Genomic DNA, 16,645 nt, shown 5'->3' with positions numbered 1-16,645 from the left:
TAATTGGAGTCCTTTTCAGGACTAGGTTACATCAGTTCCTATCAGTTTTTGCCAGGCAGGACTGTGCCAGTGCTGTGCAAGTTTTTTTCACAGCATTTGGCTGAATCTAGCAAAGCTAATCCTTTTTGGCCTATTGCAGAGTGTGTTAGTCAGTGGAGTAGCCTATCTGTGTTGCAAGATATACCACCTGTGTATAGAATACCAATTTTTTTACTGCACCTAGTGAAGTAAAATCTTTTGGGCATAGCATCATTCTATTAGTCCATCTATACTGACCTCCATCAGGTTGCAAATTGAATATAATTTTTTTCTGCATCTAGCTCTGAAAAAATATTGGGCTTCTAGCTGTGTGTGGGACTTGTTGTATTAGTCCATCTATACTGACCTCCATCAGGTTGCAAACTGAATATATTTTTTTCTGCATCTACCTCTGAAAAAATATTGGGCTTCTAGCTGTGTGTGGGACTTGTTCTATTAATCCATCTATACAGACCTCCATCAGGTTGCAAACTGAATATATTTTTTTCTGCATCTACCTCTGAAAAAATATTGGGCTTCTAGCTGTGTGTGGGACTTGTTGTATTAGTCCATCTATACTGACCTCCATCAGGTTGCAAACTGAATATATTTTTTTCTGCATCTACCTCTGAAAAAATATTGGGCTTCTAGCTGTGTGTGGGACTTGTTCTATTAATCCATCTATACAGACCTCCATCAGGTTGCAAACTGAATATATTTTTTTCTGCATCTACCTCTGAAAAAATATTGGGCTTCTAGCTGTGTGTGGGACTTGTTCTATTAATCCATCTATACAGACCTCCATCAGGTTGCAAACTGAATATATTTTTTTCTGCATCTACCTCTGAAAAAATATTGGGCTTCTAGCTGTGTGTGGGACTTGTTCTATTAATCCATCTATACAGACCTCCATCAGGTTGCAAACTGAATATATTTTTTTCTGCATCTACCTCTGAAAAAATATTGGGCTTCTAGCTGTGTGTGGGACTTGTTCTATTAATCCATCTATACAGACCTCCATCAGGTTGCAAACTGAATATATTTTTTTCTGCATCTACCTCTGAAAAAATATTGGGCTTCTAGCTGTGTGTGGGACTTGTTCTATTAATCCATCTATACAGACCTCCATCAGGTTGCAAACTGAATATATTTTTTTCTGTATCTACCTCTGAAAAAATATTGGGCTTCTAGCTGTGTGTGGGACTTGTTCTATTAATCCATCTATACAGACCTCCATCAGGTTGCAAACTGAATATAATTTTTTTCTGCATCTACCTCTGAAAAAATATTTGGCCTTCTAGCAGTGTGTGGGACTTGTTCTATTAGTCATCTATACTGACCTCCATCAGGTTGCAAATTCAAAATAATTTTTTGTCTGCATCTACCTCTGAAAAAATATTTGGCCTTCTAGCAGTGTGTGGGACTTGTTCTATTAGTCCATCTATACTGACCTCCATCAGGTTGCAAACTGAATATAATTTTTTTCTGCATCTAACTCTGAAAAAATATTTGGCCTTCTAGCAGTGTGTGGGTCTCATTGTATTAGGCCATCTGTACCAAGCTCCACCAGCTTTTCAATTAATAATAATTTTTCGCTGCATCTAGCCCTGAAAATAATTTTTCTTCCCAATAGTGGTAGCAATAGAAATATGGGGCGCGCTCCTGGCTTACAAAAATATACGCTTCATAACAAAAAACACCAGCTTAGCGCACTGCATTAATAAGATGGCATCATCGTCTCTCCCAGTGCTAGGCCTACTACCCAGGCTAGCATTCCTGTGCCTAAAACACAATGTATGGGTCCGCGCTAGCCACTATGCTGAGGGGTCTAAAGCTGCTGCTAACGCTTTATAACAATTCAATTGGCAGATTTTCACAGAGCTCTTCCACAATGCCCACCCATCGGGACAACAGTTGCCCACCTTCCCTATGGGATCTAGTGGCGAATAGTTGATGCCATTAATCAGAGCGTCAGTTGCCCCGTCGACGTGGCAAGCATACGGTAAGGCATGGGAAGAGTGGACACGACTAGTAGCAGGCAGACGGGTTGACCAATGTGAACAAGCCAGATCACAAGTCACCATAGAATTTCTCCACCAGCTAATGATGAGGGGCATATCAGGGGCGTCAGCGCAGCGGTGTCTGACGGGAGTAGCATTTCACTTCCAACTACTGAATTGGGGAGATGTGACAAAGATTCATCATCAGACAATCCATAAAAGGGTGGAAAAGGGGTCAGCCAAGTCAGGAGTGTAGACGTCCCGTCCCGTGTCACTAAAACTGATTTCTCACATCATATCCCTAACACCATTAACATGACACTCACAATTTGAAGCAACACTACTGTCTACTGCATTTGTGATCGCCTTCTTCGGGGCGCTATGCATAAGCGAATTAGTCCCTCAATCCAAAATTAGCACCAGTGGAGGCTTATTACACCAGGACGTAGTCATAGGCAATAATGTAATACGTCTACGCATACACAAATCGAAAATGGTTCCAGCGGGCAGGGGCACTTGGGTACTTCTACAACCCACAAACGGTACACTGAGTCGGGTAACAATAGTAAAACCATATCTAACCATCAGATCACAAAGTAATTTGTTCCTATCACACATTGATGGGACGCCATTATCAAGATACCAGTTCCAAGCTATATTTAATAAATGCATAACATCGGCAGGGAACCACCCCAAAGATTACGGGACACACTCATTCCGCATAGGCGCGGCCACAGAAGCAGCAAGAGCAGGACTGTCAGAAACGGAAGTTCAGAGGATAGAGAGATGGTGATCCACATGTTTGGCAAGATACATAAGACCGGACTTGTTATCCTAACGTGGTTTGTTTCTTTTATAGGTGACGCTAAGCCGACAGTGTGGGTGATAGGCCACTCGTATATATATTGGGCAGATTAAAGGGCGAAAGTCCGCCCAGGCGGGAGGAAATTAGAGTTTCATAACACATATTTCAACTGGAGAGGTATTAGAGGCCTGCTATGGCCACAGGTACTAATGGAGGTAATCAATGTAGGGAGAGAGGCAAGATGTCTGGTCATCTTAGTTATACAGGCCGGGGGAAACAACCTAGGTCATCACAAGAGCGCATAACTAATGGCAATAATGAAACTAGACACTGAGCGCTTCAGAGAATTTTTCACAAAACTAGCTATAGTATGGTCAGAGATTGTGCCGATAGCGGTATGGCAAGGTGCGCGAGACATCACGGCCATCGAACGGACAAGGCAGGTAATAAATATTCGGATGGCAAAATTTAGAAGAGACAGAGGCGGTGTAGTGGTACGACACCGACAACTGGAAGGAGATAAAGCAGGCCTCATACGGCCCGACAGTGTTCACTTAATGGATATTGGACTGGACATATTCCTGTCAGGACTCCAGGACGGAGTGGAACAAGCGTTAAGAGTGATGGGTGGGGGTCAGAGTCCTGCATACGAGTACGCAGGATCCTCCGTGGCCTGGAAATAGAAAGGACATGTTGGAGAGTTACACTTGTTGGCCAAGTTGCCGGAGTGGAGACCCAGGGCATGCTGCAACAAGCTGAATTATTTTAGAAATAAAATGTCTTTCTAATGGAATGAGTATAAAGAGTTAATAAAGCTGTGACCGATCCTCACCCATCCAGTTGTAAGAGTTACATTATTGTATTGTCAAGGAAAGGGGGGCGGTAGGGGGGCTGAGCGTCTGGGTTTGGTTGGGGGACCCCACAGTCTGCCTAGGCTAGATGCATTTAAAAATTCTTATTAGATACACAGGCGGTGCAGCTTGCTTCGCAGCTGGGCTACTACGCCCAAAGTATTGCCTAGGCTAGATGCAGTTAAAAATTCTACGCTGACTAGCAGACACTGAAGATTTGGATCAGACCTCTGAGTAAACAGCTCTTCAGACTCAATCATCTGTGTTACCCCAAGCCATAGTGTATCTACAAAAGACAAAAATATATATCATACCCTACCATCATTATATATAAATGTAAAGCAAAGTTGCATAATAAATATAGGGTACTTAGTGAACTATTTTTGATCAAAAAAAGTATACAAGCCGTCCCACCAGCGGCAAGGTGACCCTAAATTGGGACGGTACCTATACTGCCTATATTAAAAACCTTACTGTATATCAAAGTTGAAGTAATGCATATAAAAGGGTAGACAAATAGGACCGGGTCCCAACTCCAGACCACCTAGGCCCGTGGTAAGCTACATATATACTAATCAGCTCAACAAAGGGGATGCCACACCCTTAAATTGCACAGAATGCAAACAAGACAAAAAACCAAGCAATGTGAACTGAGGTCTAAGATGGTAGACATGCAAGAAATAGGAGCATGTTCACACTAGCAAAAAGAAGCAAAACCTACAAAAGACAAAAATATATCTCATACCCTACCATCATTATATATAAATGTAAAGCAAAGTTGCATAATAAATATAGGGTACTTAGTGAACTATTTTTGATCAAAAAAAGTATACAAGCCGTCCCACCAGCGGCAAGGTGACCCTAAATTAGGACGGTACCTATACTGCCTATATTAAAAACCTTACTGTATATCAAAGTTGAAGTAATGCATATAAAAGGGTAGACAAATAGGACCGGGTCCCAACTCCAGACCACCTAGGCCCGTGGTAAGCTACATATATACTAATCAGCTCAACAAAGGGGTTGCCACACCCTTAAATTGCACAGAATGCAAACAAAACAAAAAAACAAGCAATGTGAACTGAGGTCTAAGATGGTAGACATGCAAGAAATAGGAGCATGTTCACACTAGCAAAAAGAAGCAAAACCTACAAAAGACAAAAATATATCTCATACCCTACCATCATTATATATAAATGTAAAGCAAAGTTGCATAATAAATATAGGGTACTTAGTGAACTATTTTTGATCAAAAAAAGTATACAAGCCGTCCCACCAGCGGCAAGGTGACCCTAAATTGGGACGGTACCTATACTGCCTATATTAAAAACCTTACTGTATATCAAAGTTGAAGTAATGCATATAAAAGGGTAGACAAATAGGACCGGGTCCCAACTCCAGACCACCTAGGCCCGTGGTAAGCTACATATATACTAATCAGCTCAACAAAGGGGATGCCACACCCTTAAATTGCACAGAATGCAAACAAGACAAAAAACCAAGCAATGTGAACTGAGGTCTAAGATGGTAGACATGCAAGAAATAGGAGCATGTTCACACTAGCAAAAAGAAGCAAAACCTACAAAAGACAAAAATATATCTCATACCCTACCATCATTATATATAAATGTAAAGCAAAGTTGCATAATAAATATAGGGTACTTAGTGAACTATTTTTGATCAAAAAAAGTATACAAGCCGTCCCACCAGCGGCAAGGTGACCCTAAATTGGGACGGTACCTATACTGCCTATATTAAAAACCTTACTGTATATCAAAGTTGAAGTAATGCATATAAAAGGGTAGACAAATAGGACCGGGTCCCAACTCCAGACCACCTAGGCCCGTGGTAAGCTACATATATACTAATCAGCTCAACAAAGGGGATGCCACACCCTTAAATTGCACAGAATGCAAACAAGCCATAGTGTATGTAGTTTCTTACAGTTAAAGGGGGGGGGGGGGAGCGACCCAACCCACCTGGAATTGACGATGCCAACGTCACGTAAGACACAGCAAGGGGACTCCAAAAAGAGTTTCCATTTTTTCCCAAAATTGTGGCACAGACACCACTTAACCCTAGAACGCATACCTGGGGCCTCGCAGTCCCGCCCTGTTAATTGTTTTCTATTTTCTGCAAGATTACTTTAGTTAGAATTTTGAAACTCTAGGTATTCTTCATGTATATAGTTGTTTGTCATTTGAGTTTGAGTTATTCAATGTTATTTGCACACGGGCCTAAAAGGCCCCAGGTATATGAAAGTGTAGATTTTTATGGTCATGCGTTCTAGGGTTAAGTGGCATCAATTGCCCCACAGTTGCTTAAAACGGTTGGTGAGATGATATTACCAAATCCTCAAGCTTTTAGCCTCCCAAGGATAACACAGGATTAGAAAAGTCCTTGCGAATCCATGATTTGTTCATCTTTATGAACGTGAGTCTGTCTACATTCTCAGTGGACAGCCGCGTGCGCTTATCTGTCAGCACACCATCAGCAGCGCTGAACACACGTTCAGAGAGAACACTGGCTGCAGGGCATGACAAGATCTCCAAGGCGTGAGTGGCGAGCTCCGGCCATTTTTCCAGATTGGAATACCAAAATGAGCAAGGGTCCAGTGACACAGTCATGGCTTCGATGTTCACTTGGAGATACTCCTGCACCATCCTCTCTAGGCATTGACTATGTGTCAGACTTCTTGTCTCCTGTGGCCTTGCAAAGGATGGTCTAAAAAAGTGGTGAAACGATTTCACAAAATTGCTGTTACCAGCAGATACTGTGTTACTGTTACGGTTTGAGTGATGAAGACTCGACAGTCCCGCGGTTGGCAAGTTAGAACTGTGAGATTCACTTCGTGCACCACTGGTGTTTTGTGGAAAAGCACATGTAAGATTCTGCAACAGCGTCTGCAGATACTCCTGCATGCGTCAATCCCTTTTTATGGCAGGAATTATTTCGGCAAATTTACTTTTGTACCGGGGATCTAAGAGTGTGGCAACCCAGTAGTCGAGATTACTTCGAATTCTGCAATCTGAGGGTCATGTTGCAGGTAGTGCAGCAAGAAGGCACTCATGTGTCTTGCGCATCCAGGAGGACCAAGTCCTTGTTGTGTTGGTGGCGAGGTAAGAATCATGCTTCTTTCCTCTGCCCTCTCCCCCCAACCTCGCACAACAGAAATGTGATCAAGGTCTCCCTCATCTGATGAGTCTTCCATGCCCATCGCCAGTTCATCCTCCACTTCTTCCTCGGCTCCTGCACCTTCCTCAACAGTTTGGCTGCTACCATGCGCCCTGTTTAATCCCTCTCCCCCACCCTCCCATGCCTGCCTCCTTGGTGCTGCCAACCGTCTGGACCTTGGAGATGTTATCCCTTCCGCATACGACTCCTCCTCTACTTCCTCCACCTCCTCTTGTCCGACCACCTGACTCTGAATTCTGTTTAATGTGTGCTCCAGCATGTAAATCACCGGAATAGTTATGCTGATAATGGCATCGTCGTCAGCACTAAACATCTTCGTCACCATTTCAAAACTGTGCAGAAAGGTGTGTGGCGCCCCTGAGGGTGCAGTCACCACAGAGCTACTGCATCTCACCCAGAGGTGTGGTATTTCACCCTCAGGTAAGGAAGGCGTATGGCTCGGGACCCTAACACCTGCATCCAACACATACCCGCAGTGGGGTTAGGGCGAGATTGCTCCTAAGGGAGAGCACAGTCCCAGGTCCCTAGCTGGTGGGAGGATCCTATGTAGTGGGTGCTTAGGGGAGCAGCTTAGGGGAGCACATGACAGGGAAGTATAAATAGGAAGCCATCTTAAAAAGAGCAAGCCAGTCAGAGGAGGAAAAGTGACAGGAGCAGAGGCTCGGCATGAGCTCTGCTCCGGAGGCGGGCCTAGCCTGGGAAGCCCAGGACTGAAGGAGAGAAGAGAGGAGTGGGAGCAGGAAGGCTCCAGGAACCGAAGGGACCCTAGGGCTACGGGCCGTGCAGAAGGCCACCTGTACTCCCGCTGCTACCAGGAGGTAGAGGGGTCAGGCCAGATAAGGGGAACCGGTCCCTCAACTAGAGGAGAAACAGCAAGGCTCAACTAGAAACCGGAGGCTGCAGCATTTCATGTACTGCAGGCAAAAGTCCACACCAGTCTCACTAAGAAGGTAGCCACATAGGACCCAGGGGACGGAACACAAGTCGCCCGCCAAGGCCCGAGGATACCGGATAGAAGTGTCACTGGGTGTGAGGTGCAGGGAGAAGGCCAGAGAAAGGACACACAGAAGGGGGTCCTGCTAAGTACTCCGGAGCTATCTGGGGGTGGACTGAGCCCCTCACTGAGTACGCACAGCACGACGGGTGAGATAGCTCTGGTACCTGTAATCTGGACTGCAACAACTGTGAGTAAAGATCTTGGGACTGCATCACACGGACTCTGTGTTCATTACGGACTCCCTGCACTACAACCACCATCATCCACCCACACAGCCCTGAAGCTACACTCTTCCTGTGGTGAGTAATAATACCATTGCAGCAAAACCACCAGCTTCAGAGGACTGTTCCGCAGCGGCGGCCCCTTTGGCCGCACTCCACAGGTGGCGTAGTCGGACATTATAAAATCCATATATACAAATTACCGTTGGATTGACCGCCCTGGGTCACGGACCGGGTCACCGCCACAGTGACTACAACCCCCAGCGTCTACCGGCCCGGCTCCGGGTACCCCACGGCCCAGGGGGCGCGTCAACTTCATAGGTCCCTGATCTGAGACCACTCCTGCTGTGTGATTTGCCCCACCTCTGGATCTCGTTGGCCCAGGCTATACGTCAGAAACTATTGCACCAGGGCTTGTCGGTGCTGCCACAGTCGCTGCAACATGTGCAGAGTTGAATTCCACCGTGTCGGCACATCGCATTTCAGCCGGTGAACTGGCAGGCCCAACGACTTCTGTAGAGATGTAAGTCGTTGAGCTGCGGGATGCGAACGGCGGAAGTGAGCACACAGCGACCGTGCCCTCTGCAGAAGGCCATCTAGTCCGGGATAGTGGGCTAAAAATTTATGGACAACCAGGTTCAACACGTGAGCCATACAAGGCCCGTGTGTAACATTGCCCCGGCGAAGGGCCGCACCCAGGTTTGCAGCATTGTCGCACACGGCCTTCCCTGGTTGCAGGTCCAGTGGAGACAACCATTCATGAAACTGGGTCTCCAGAGCTGACCACAAGTCCTCAGCTGTGTGACTCACATTTCCCAGACATTTCAAAGTAAACACTGATGCCGTTGAGCCCTGCTGCCAGCATAGTAAGGAGGTGCGCAGTTAGAAAGCAGGTGGCATTACCAGACAGGCTTTGGGTGCAGGTGGAGGACCGAGAGGAGGTTGAGGAGGCAGAAGCAGTGGAGGAACTTCTAGATAAAGAGGATTGACGTACAACTCGCGGGGACGGCAAGACTTGGACAGCAGCCCCTTGTCCTGCTGTCACCATAGTTACCCAGTGCCCTGTCAGCGACATGTAACGCCCCTGTCCATGCCTACTCGTCCAAGTGTCTGTGGTGAAATGCACCCTGTCACACACAGAGTTTCTCAAAGAAGCGGTGATGTTGTGTGCGACATGCTGGTGGAGCGCAGGCACACCTTTCTTTGAGAAGTAGTGCCGACTGGGCATCTGGTACTGGGGCACTGCGACGGACATAAGGTCTCAAAAATCCACTGTGTCCTCCAGGCGGAAAGGCAGCATTTCTGTAGCCAACAGCTTGCAGATGGTGAAATTCAACCTCTTAGCTTTCTCATGGCTAGGAGGAAATGGTCTTTTACTTGTCCACATCTGAGGGACCGAGGGCTGGCTGTTGTGCTTTGACGGGGTTGAGTAGGGTGTCCCTGGCAAACTGCCGGTCTGTGAGGAAGATGCAGGCGGACATGTTAGGTTGCCTTTATCCAAAGGTGGTGCTCTCGATGTCAGAGAGCTCTCAACACCAGCAGGTGTTTCCACTTCCCAATGAACTGACGACCTGCCAATCACACTGGCTGTTGCAGGTAAAGAGGTGGCAGGTCTGCGTCCAAAAACATGTGTGACTGCTGTCCCCCCAGTCACAGAGGATGAAGAGGCCGCGGATGCACAAGATGGGGCAGACGGTGGTTGGCCCAGCCTGCTAGGCCACATTGTAGCACAGTGAGCTTCCCACTGCAACTTATGCTTCATATCCATGTGACGGTACATGCATGAAGTACTCAAACTATGGATTTTTTGGCCTCTACTTAGCTTTTGGTGACAAATATTACAGATAACACGAGTTGGGTCATCCTTATCGATCTGAATAAATGCCCAGGCTATGCAAGGCTTAGAGCCCATGCGACCTGAAGAGCCACTACGACTTGTGGTCAGAGGCGGAGTTGTGGTTGAGGATGCAGTTGTTGACGTGCTTCCAGTACTCCTTCTCTGTCCAGGAAGGCGCAACCTAACCTCGTTGTCAATAGCATCTGTGACGCCCCGCTGCGCTTGGTATCACAGATCCTAGAAGAGTGTATTGATGGAATCCTCCACAAGAGGCCCCCATAAACATTCACACATCTCCACCTTCCACCTCAGACCAGCAGAGGGAGCCCGTTAGGGATATAAATAGGGAAGGTGGAGCTAGGCAGTTCAGTTCCTCTGAAGAGTTCCTGCAGTAGAGAAGCCTAAGAGAGGTCAGTCTGCAGTGGAGCTCAGTCTAGTCTAGAGAACTCAGTTAATAGTTCAGCAGTGGAGCACGAGGCTCCTGCTAGCTAGATTCAGGGAGCCCAGATAGAGCTTAAGGTGTGCCGGTGTCATAAGATCGGTGAAGCGCGGCAAGCTGCCGTTAGTGTGTATAGCCTATTGAGGGCCCGAGTAGGCCGAAGGCGAGTGGCGAGTTAGTACATAAGGGGCAGAGGAGCTTAACCAGCTCACCCCGAAGCATTTACCGGACACCGGATCCGAGCTTACCGGGATCTCTATGACCCAGTAAGGCATAACCGGAATCCCTGGAGAACTACAAGTCCCAGGATCACTAAGGTGCTGATACGTAACAGAGCCAGGAGACTCTTAGGCCCCGCATACTGGGAGCGTGAACTTCTAGAGACGGCCCTACCACAAGGTCAGCCAGCGCAGGACAGAGACAAAGTTAGGCCTAGCTCCAGGCAGGTCAGAAACTTACTGCGCAGAGGCAAGAAACAGGAGGCCCTACACCCGCTCATTGGGGAGGATCCTGATATGCACCCTTCACCCTACAGTGCTCCAGGATGTGCCTGAATTTCTTCCAGTAAAAGGTACTGAAGTGACTACCGTGTCCGTTTCTGTTCTTGCTCTGACCAAGCTGGGTCTCGCCTGTCCTGCATTCCCCCTGCATACGCTGCCCTGAGACCTAGCTCCACCTGTGGGGAGCTATACCATCGAGTTGCCTTATCACGGGCCTCAGTGGACTGCTGCAGCGCTGGTGCTTCTCACCAGATACCACAGGTGGTGTCACAAACTCTTTTAAAATTAACAATTATCCACCCTTTTAAAGAGTGACCCCAGGGTACGGGCCAGGGAGCCGACCACCGCGACATCCCAAAGGCCAGGCAAAGGCCCGGGTGACCTCATCGACTGGCTGACTGTGGGTTGACAGTAAGTGGGATCTCCAACCTTGTCATCATCACCCTGTGTGTTATCACACCCGTCGTCCTCAAAGCCAACCTCTTCCTGCCCTGACCGAAAAGTCAAGTTGTCGCTTCAATCAGGTATTTGAGTCTCATCATCGTCTTCATCATTGTCTCCACCAACAGAAGTTACAGTTTGGGAACGAGGGTCTACATTATGCTCAGAACCTTCTTCATCTGGTCCTGGATCCGACTTATAAAGATTCTGGGCATCAGTGCAGATCATTTCCTCGTCTGGATTAACAGAAGCTCTGGAGCAGACCTCCGTTTCCCAGGCTATAGTATGAGTAAACAGCTGTGCAGACTCAACCATCTGTGTTACCCCATACTCAGACGGGCAGCTGGAGACTTGGGAGCTGTGAGGAAGCAAGTGCGATTGGGGTGACACCTCTGAGGACTGGAGTATTTGTGATGTTGAAGTTGAGGTGGAGGAGAGCCCACTTGAAGGAGCACTTGATATCCGCTGAAGCACCTGCTGTTTTTGTGCCTCATCTGGAATTTGTAGCGATGGGCGTGTCCGTAACAAAGGGATCGTATCACATTGTCCACGAAAAGAAGTCGACATGTTAGTTTGGCTGGAAGATGGTCTTTCTTCTGCAGATGTTACTCCCCCCCCACCGCGGGGGGCTCGACCCACCAGCGGACAGGCACCAGTATTAGGAGAGGGGGGCTGGCCGTCAGGGTCCACCACGGCTCTGGCACAAACCCGGCGACACGGAGGTGGCACGGGTAGGAACGGACTGGCCGTGTCGGCTTCTCACTCTTTGGATTTTAGAAGGGCATGACATGCCTATATCTGTGTCTCCCCCTCCTTTTACTCCTCCACCTCTTTTATTTTCGCATGACTATATGTACTTGTCACTTTTCCATGTGTTAGTTATGTCTTCTGAGCAGTTTGTCAGCTTTTGGACACCTTTGAAGGTGTTTTCTATGTGTTTCTATGTGTTTTTGTTTGCCTGCCATTGGTTTTAACGGTGTTCGAAGGTGTTCGACGAACAGTTCGACGAACAGTTCAGCGAACACACGGGTGTTCGACGAACCGAACCGAACTCGAACACTACGGGGGTGGCTCAACACTACTCAACACTACTGATGACGTCTAGGCCATGCAATGACCTTCTTTATTTTGGATTGCCTGCACACAATAAAATTATCTTCTGTCATCAATTACCTGAGCGCCAAGTTTTCTCCAAGACATGTTAGTAAAGGCTAAATGATAAACCTGTATTTCATACTTTTGTCCATACAGTTTGGTTTTCATTTATAAAATTTTAAAATAAAAATTACAGCTTTCTTCTGGGGAAACCTTTTCCAGTTCCCCCTTGAAATTTCCTATAAGTGAAAAACGCCATTAAACTTGTGATTAGAGTAGATGGCTCAGTACACATTTCAGATAGAAATGTGTCCGAGGGTTTGGATGATCTACAACATTTGGGTATGTAATACAAGTAAATATTCTGCGTTTTTGTAATTTCTGACCACGTGTAAATTTTCTTCTACTCATCAGCGATGCACAGATTTATGAAGAGCTCTTTAATTACGCCTGCCCCAAGTTCCTGTCACCAGTGGTCCCTAACTATGATAATGTTCACCCCAACTCTCACAAAGAACCTTATCTTCAGCAACTTAAAGTCTTTCTGGATGAAGTCCAGCAGCAGGCACAGCTGTCCACCATCCGCAGGTGCGTCTCCATTCTGGAACTGGTGTAAGATGCCACATCGCGCCTCTGCACGCAGCAGTATGCTGAATTATCCTGAATGTCCTGCTTATAGTATCCAATGAGCCCATGTTGTACCAATGCAGGATCATACGCAGGCACAATAATATATATTGTTTATTTTTTACAAAGCAAGAGTCAGCAAGACCTAAACGGCAAAGTGCTTGATCATATGTCGTCCTGGGGACATTCCTTCGAGCGGAGAATGTTGGGGTAGAAAGATGTCCAGAGACCTCACATAATTGCGTTTTCACCATGTTTGCTTTTTTTTTTCCCTCCCAGTTTCCTGAAGTTATATACCACTATGCCCGTGGCCAAGCTGGCAGGATTCTTGGATTTACCAGAACAGGAATTTCGCATTCAGCTTCTCGTTTTCAAGCATAAGATGAAGAACCTCGTGTGGACTAGCGGCATTTCTGCACTGGAGGGAGAATTTCAGTCCGCATCAGAAGTGGACTTCTACATAGATAAGGTACAGTATTCAGCTGTGTGATTATCCAAGTTTTACACATTTAATAATACATTGGATGGCATTCTGGTTTTTGTCTTATCCGCATAGTTGTTGTCGTTCCTATATTATGTGTAACTGACCTTCTTCAATTTATTTTGATTCCATTCTCCTTTAGGACATGATTCACATTGCAGATACCAAAGTCGCCTGACGCTACTGAGACTTCTTTATACGACAGATACACAAGTTTGAAGAGGTGAGGGTTTGCTATAATTATAAGGGCTCATGTTCTAGCGCTGTAAAGCAGTAAGGCGGTTCCGCTCACTGCTGTATCTGGAGGCGAGTGGGGCCGTTGATGTCACACCTTCAGATATCTTACAGCTTGTGGGCATCTGTGGCTGATATCGTTCTCCTCTCCTCACTTGCCTGCACAAGCTGAAATTCATCTCTGATGCCAACTGGAATTATTTCACTAGAATGGACATACAGGTAGTCCACATAAGGTTATTAGTTAGAATGGGACAGGTGCCCAATACCTGCCGCTCAGGCACGCCAGTCAGATATCTGCTCACCTACCGATACGTAAGTGAGCCGAACAAGATTACCCCTTTAAATCAAAGAAAAAAAAAGCTCTAAATTTGACTCCTGTGACCATGCTTTCTTTAGATTTAGCGTTCTTTTTAAAGGTAACCTGTCAAGTATGATACTTCTATTAACCTGCAGATATAGGTTTAATCTGCAGGTTAATAGCGTTATGAAGGTGCCCAGCCGTTGTACTGAAAGTGCTGCACTCGGGAGAAAATGAACTTTATTTCTCCATGGAGCTGCTGGCTTTCCGTCAAGCCTGGAGCAATTACAGTCCCTGCTCACAGCACTGAGAGCAGCAGCTGTAAGCATGGACCGGCACTGACTGACAGCAGGCTCTGCGATTCATCAGTGACAGCTGTCAGTCAAAATGCTGTGTCGTGGTGACAGGTTCACAGTGCTGTGAGAGGTAACTGAAGCCATGCTAGCAAGCTGGTATGACTGAAAGCCGGCTGCTCCCGGGAGAAATAAAGTTAATTTTCTCCTGGGTGCTGCATTTTCAGTACTGCTGCCGGGCACCCTCATAAAGCTATTGCAGGTTAATAGCATTATCTGACCTGACAGGTTCCCTTTAATCTTATGATTAATAGGTTAATTGTTATGTAGCTGTATTCGGAGATTTAAGCTCTTCTGGTTTCAGGTGCACATGTGTATAGTATATTATTGGAGTCTAATAATTGGAAATTATATCATTGTACTTTTTCATTTACTGCCAAGGTTCATTAAGGATTTTTTACTAGAGATATGCACAGATCCACAAACTTAGACAAGAATGCCATATTGGACTAGTTTAATGCACGTTAAAGAGTGCAGGTGAGGCCTCTAAAGCCTCTTCAGTACGTCTGTATTATGTGACTGAAACTTAGATTTCTGTTTTACAGCTAGACAAAACTTTGCAGAAGATGAGCCAGAAACCTTGAAAGCAGTTCAAGTAGACAAGATATTTATAAGGACTGAAGGTCAACCTACATCTCCCCACACATTGCTGGCGCTATCAAGTGGACTTAAATGTTTTAATAAAAAATCTAAAAACTTTCAAAACCAGTTTACAGAGTAAATGTTTTTCTGCCTTTAGCCATGTTTTCTGCACCACGTAGTTTGTGTAGGCACGCTAATCTTAGGTAATCTAATCCTTTTTTTTTTTTAAACAATGTGTTTATTGAATTTTGCACAAAAATCAGAACATACAATCTATAGGGCCAACATATGCCCAAAACTGTGCCCCAACCTCTGGGCTTACAAAATGTACAAAATGAACAGTATAAAAATAAAATAAAAGGAAAATACATATCCATAAAAGAAAAAAAATGGATTAATTACATTAAACTCCCCATATATTAGATGGTTGTGAGAAATAATTTATATCCGTAAGTGCTGTGAATGTCGCATGGCTCATATTTCTCTATCGCTTCATTGGGGGATACAGGACCATGGGTGTATGCTGCTGTCGCTAGGAGGTTGACACTATGCAAAAAAATGAAAATGGCTCCTCCTCCGCAGTATGCACCCGCCTACAGGCACCAAGCTCACTGTGAGCTGTGAATGTCGCATGGCTCATATTTTCTCTATTGCAAGATCGGAGGTGCAAGGTAGGGAGAGGGGCCCAGAATCGTCCCGCGCGTCACCCAAACTCAGAACGGCGCACAAAATATCTCGCTTCCTCAACGTTCCCATGTATAAACAGTGGGCTGTTTAACCAAGGTTCCCATATTTTATCAGTTTTCTTCTTTGCCTTGAGTGTGTGTGCCAGAGCCCTTTCATATTGACAGTTCGTGTTTAGTCTGGTCACTATCTCCCCCACCGTAGGGATGCCCATTCCTTTCCATTTAGCCGCGATAGCTGATCTAACTGCGATCAGAATATGTGACAAAATTCCTCTAATTTCCCAGGGGACATCCATTAATCCTATATGAAGTATTCCCATACTAGGTGTTATCTCCAGGTGAGTCCCCAGTACATCCCATATCAAATTATCCAATGCCCCCCATAGTGATTGAAGTTTTGGACAAAACCATCACATGTGGCCCAACGAGCCTTCCCCATTGCATCCTCTCCAACATAAAGATGATGATTCAGACCCGAAGTGTACCATCTGTGCCGGGTAGTAGTACCACCTCATGTGCGTCTTTTTAAGCTGCTCTAGGTGGTTTAAACACGACGAAACTCGCTGGACCTCATCCAAACCATCCCGTCAGTCCTGAGGGTCCGTCGAAATTCTTAGATCCCGTTCCCAACGAGTCATATACGTCAATTTATCGTCCAGATCTGGGTCGTTTAGAGCCCTATAAAGTATAGAAACCCCCTTAGAACCGGTCTTAGAGTGGAGAAAATAACCCATAGCTCTTTTATCCTTAGGTAGAATAAAAAAGGGGGATGTCTGTGTAGAGTGAAGTAAATGCCTTATTTGGCAATACTGGTAAAACAAGGGCCGTAGGTCCGGGAATCTCATAACTAGTTTATCAAAAGGAATTATTACATTGTCCTCCAACAGGTCTGCTAGCGATTGAACTCCAGCTGTCACCCAACGTTGAAGGTTAATATATGGAATATGATATTCTAGAGCTCGTAAAGAGATCTCAGTCCTGG

The 16,645-nt window shown here is 45.9% G+C and overlaps 1 pseudogene; it reads left to right on the top strand.

Moving 5' to 3' along the window:
• LOC141157753 (eukaryotic translation initiation factor 3 subunit L-like) overlaps positions 1–14,994 on the top strand; it is a 34,834-nt pseudogene extending 19,840 nt beyond the window's left edge.
• Positions 14,995–16,645: the final 1,651 nt, after the last annotated feature.

Source organism: Phyllobates terribilis, unplaced genomic scaffold (genome assembly GCF_046119375.1).
Source record: "Phyllobates terribilis strain yellow unplaced genomic scaffold, ASM4611937v1 Scaffold_8__6_contigs__length_399053987, whole genome shotgun sequence".
Taxonomy (NCBI): Eukaryota; Metazoa; Chordata; class Amphibia; order Anura; family Dendrobatidae; genus Phyllobates; species Phyllobates terribilis.
This window is presented reverse-complemented; position numbering and strand designations above follow the sequence as displayed.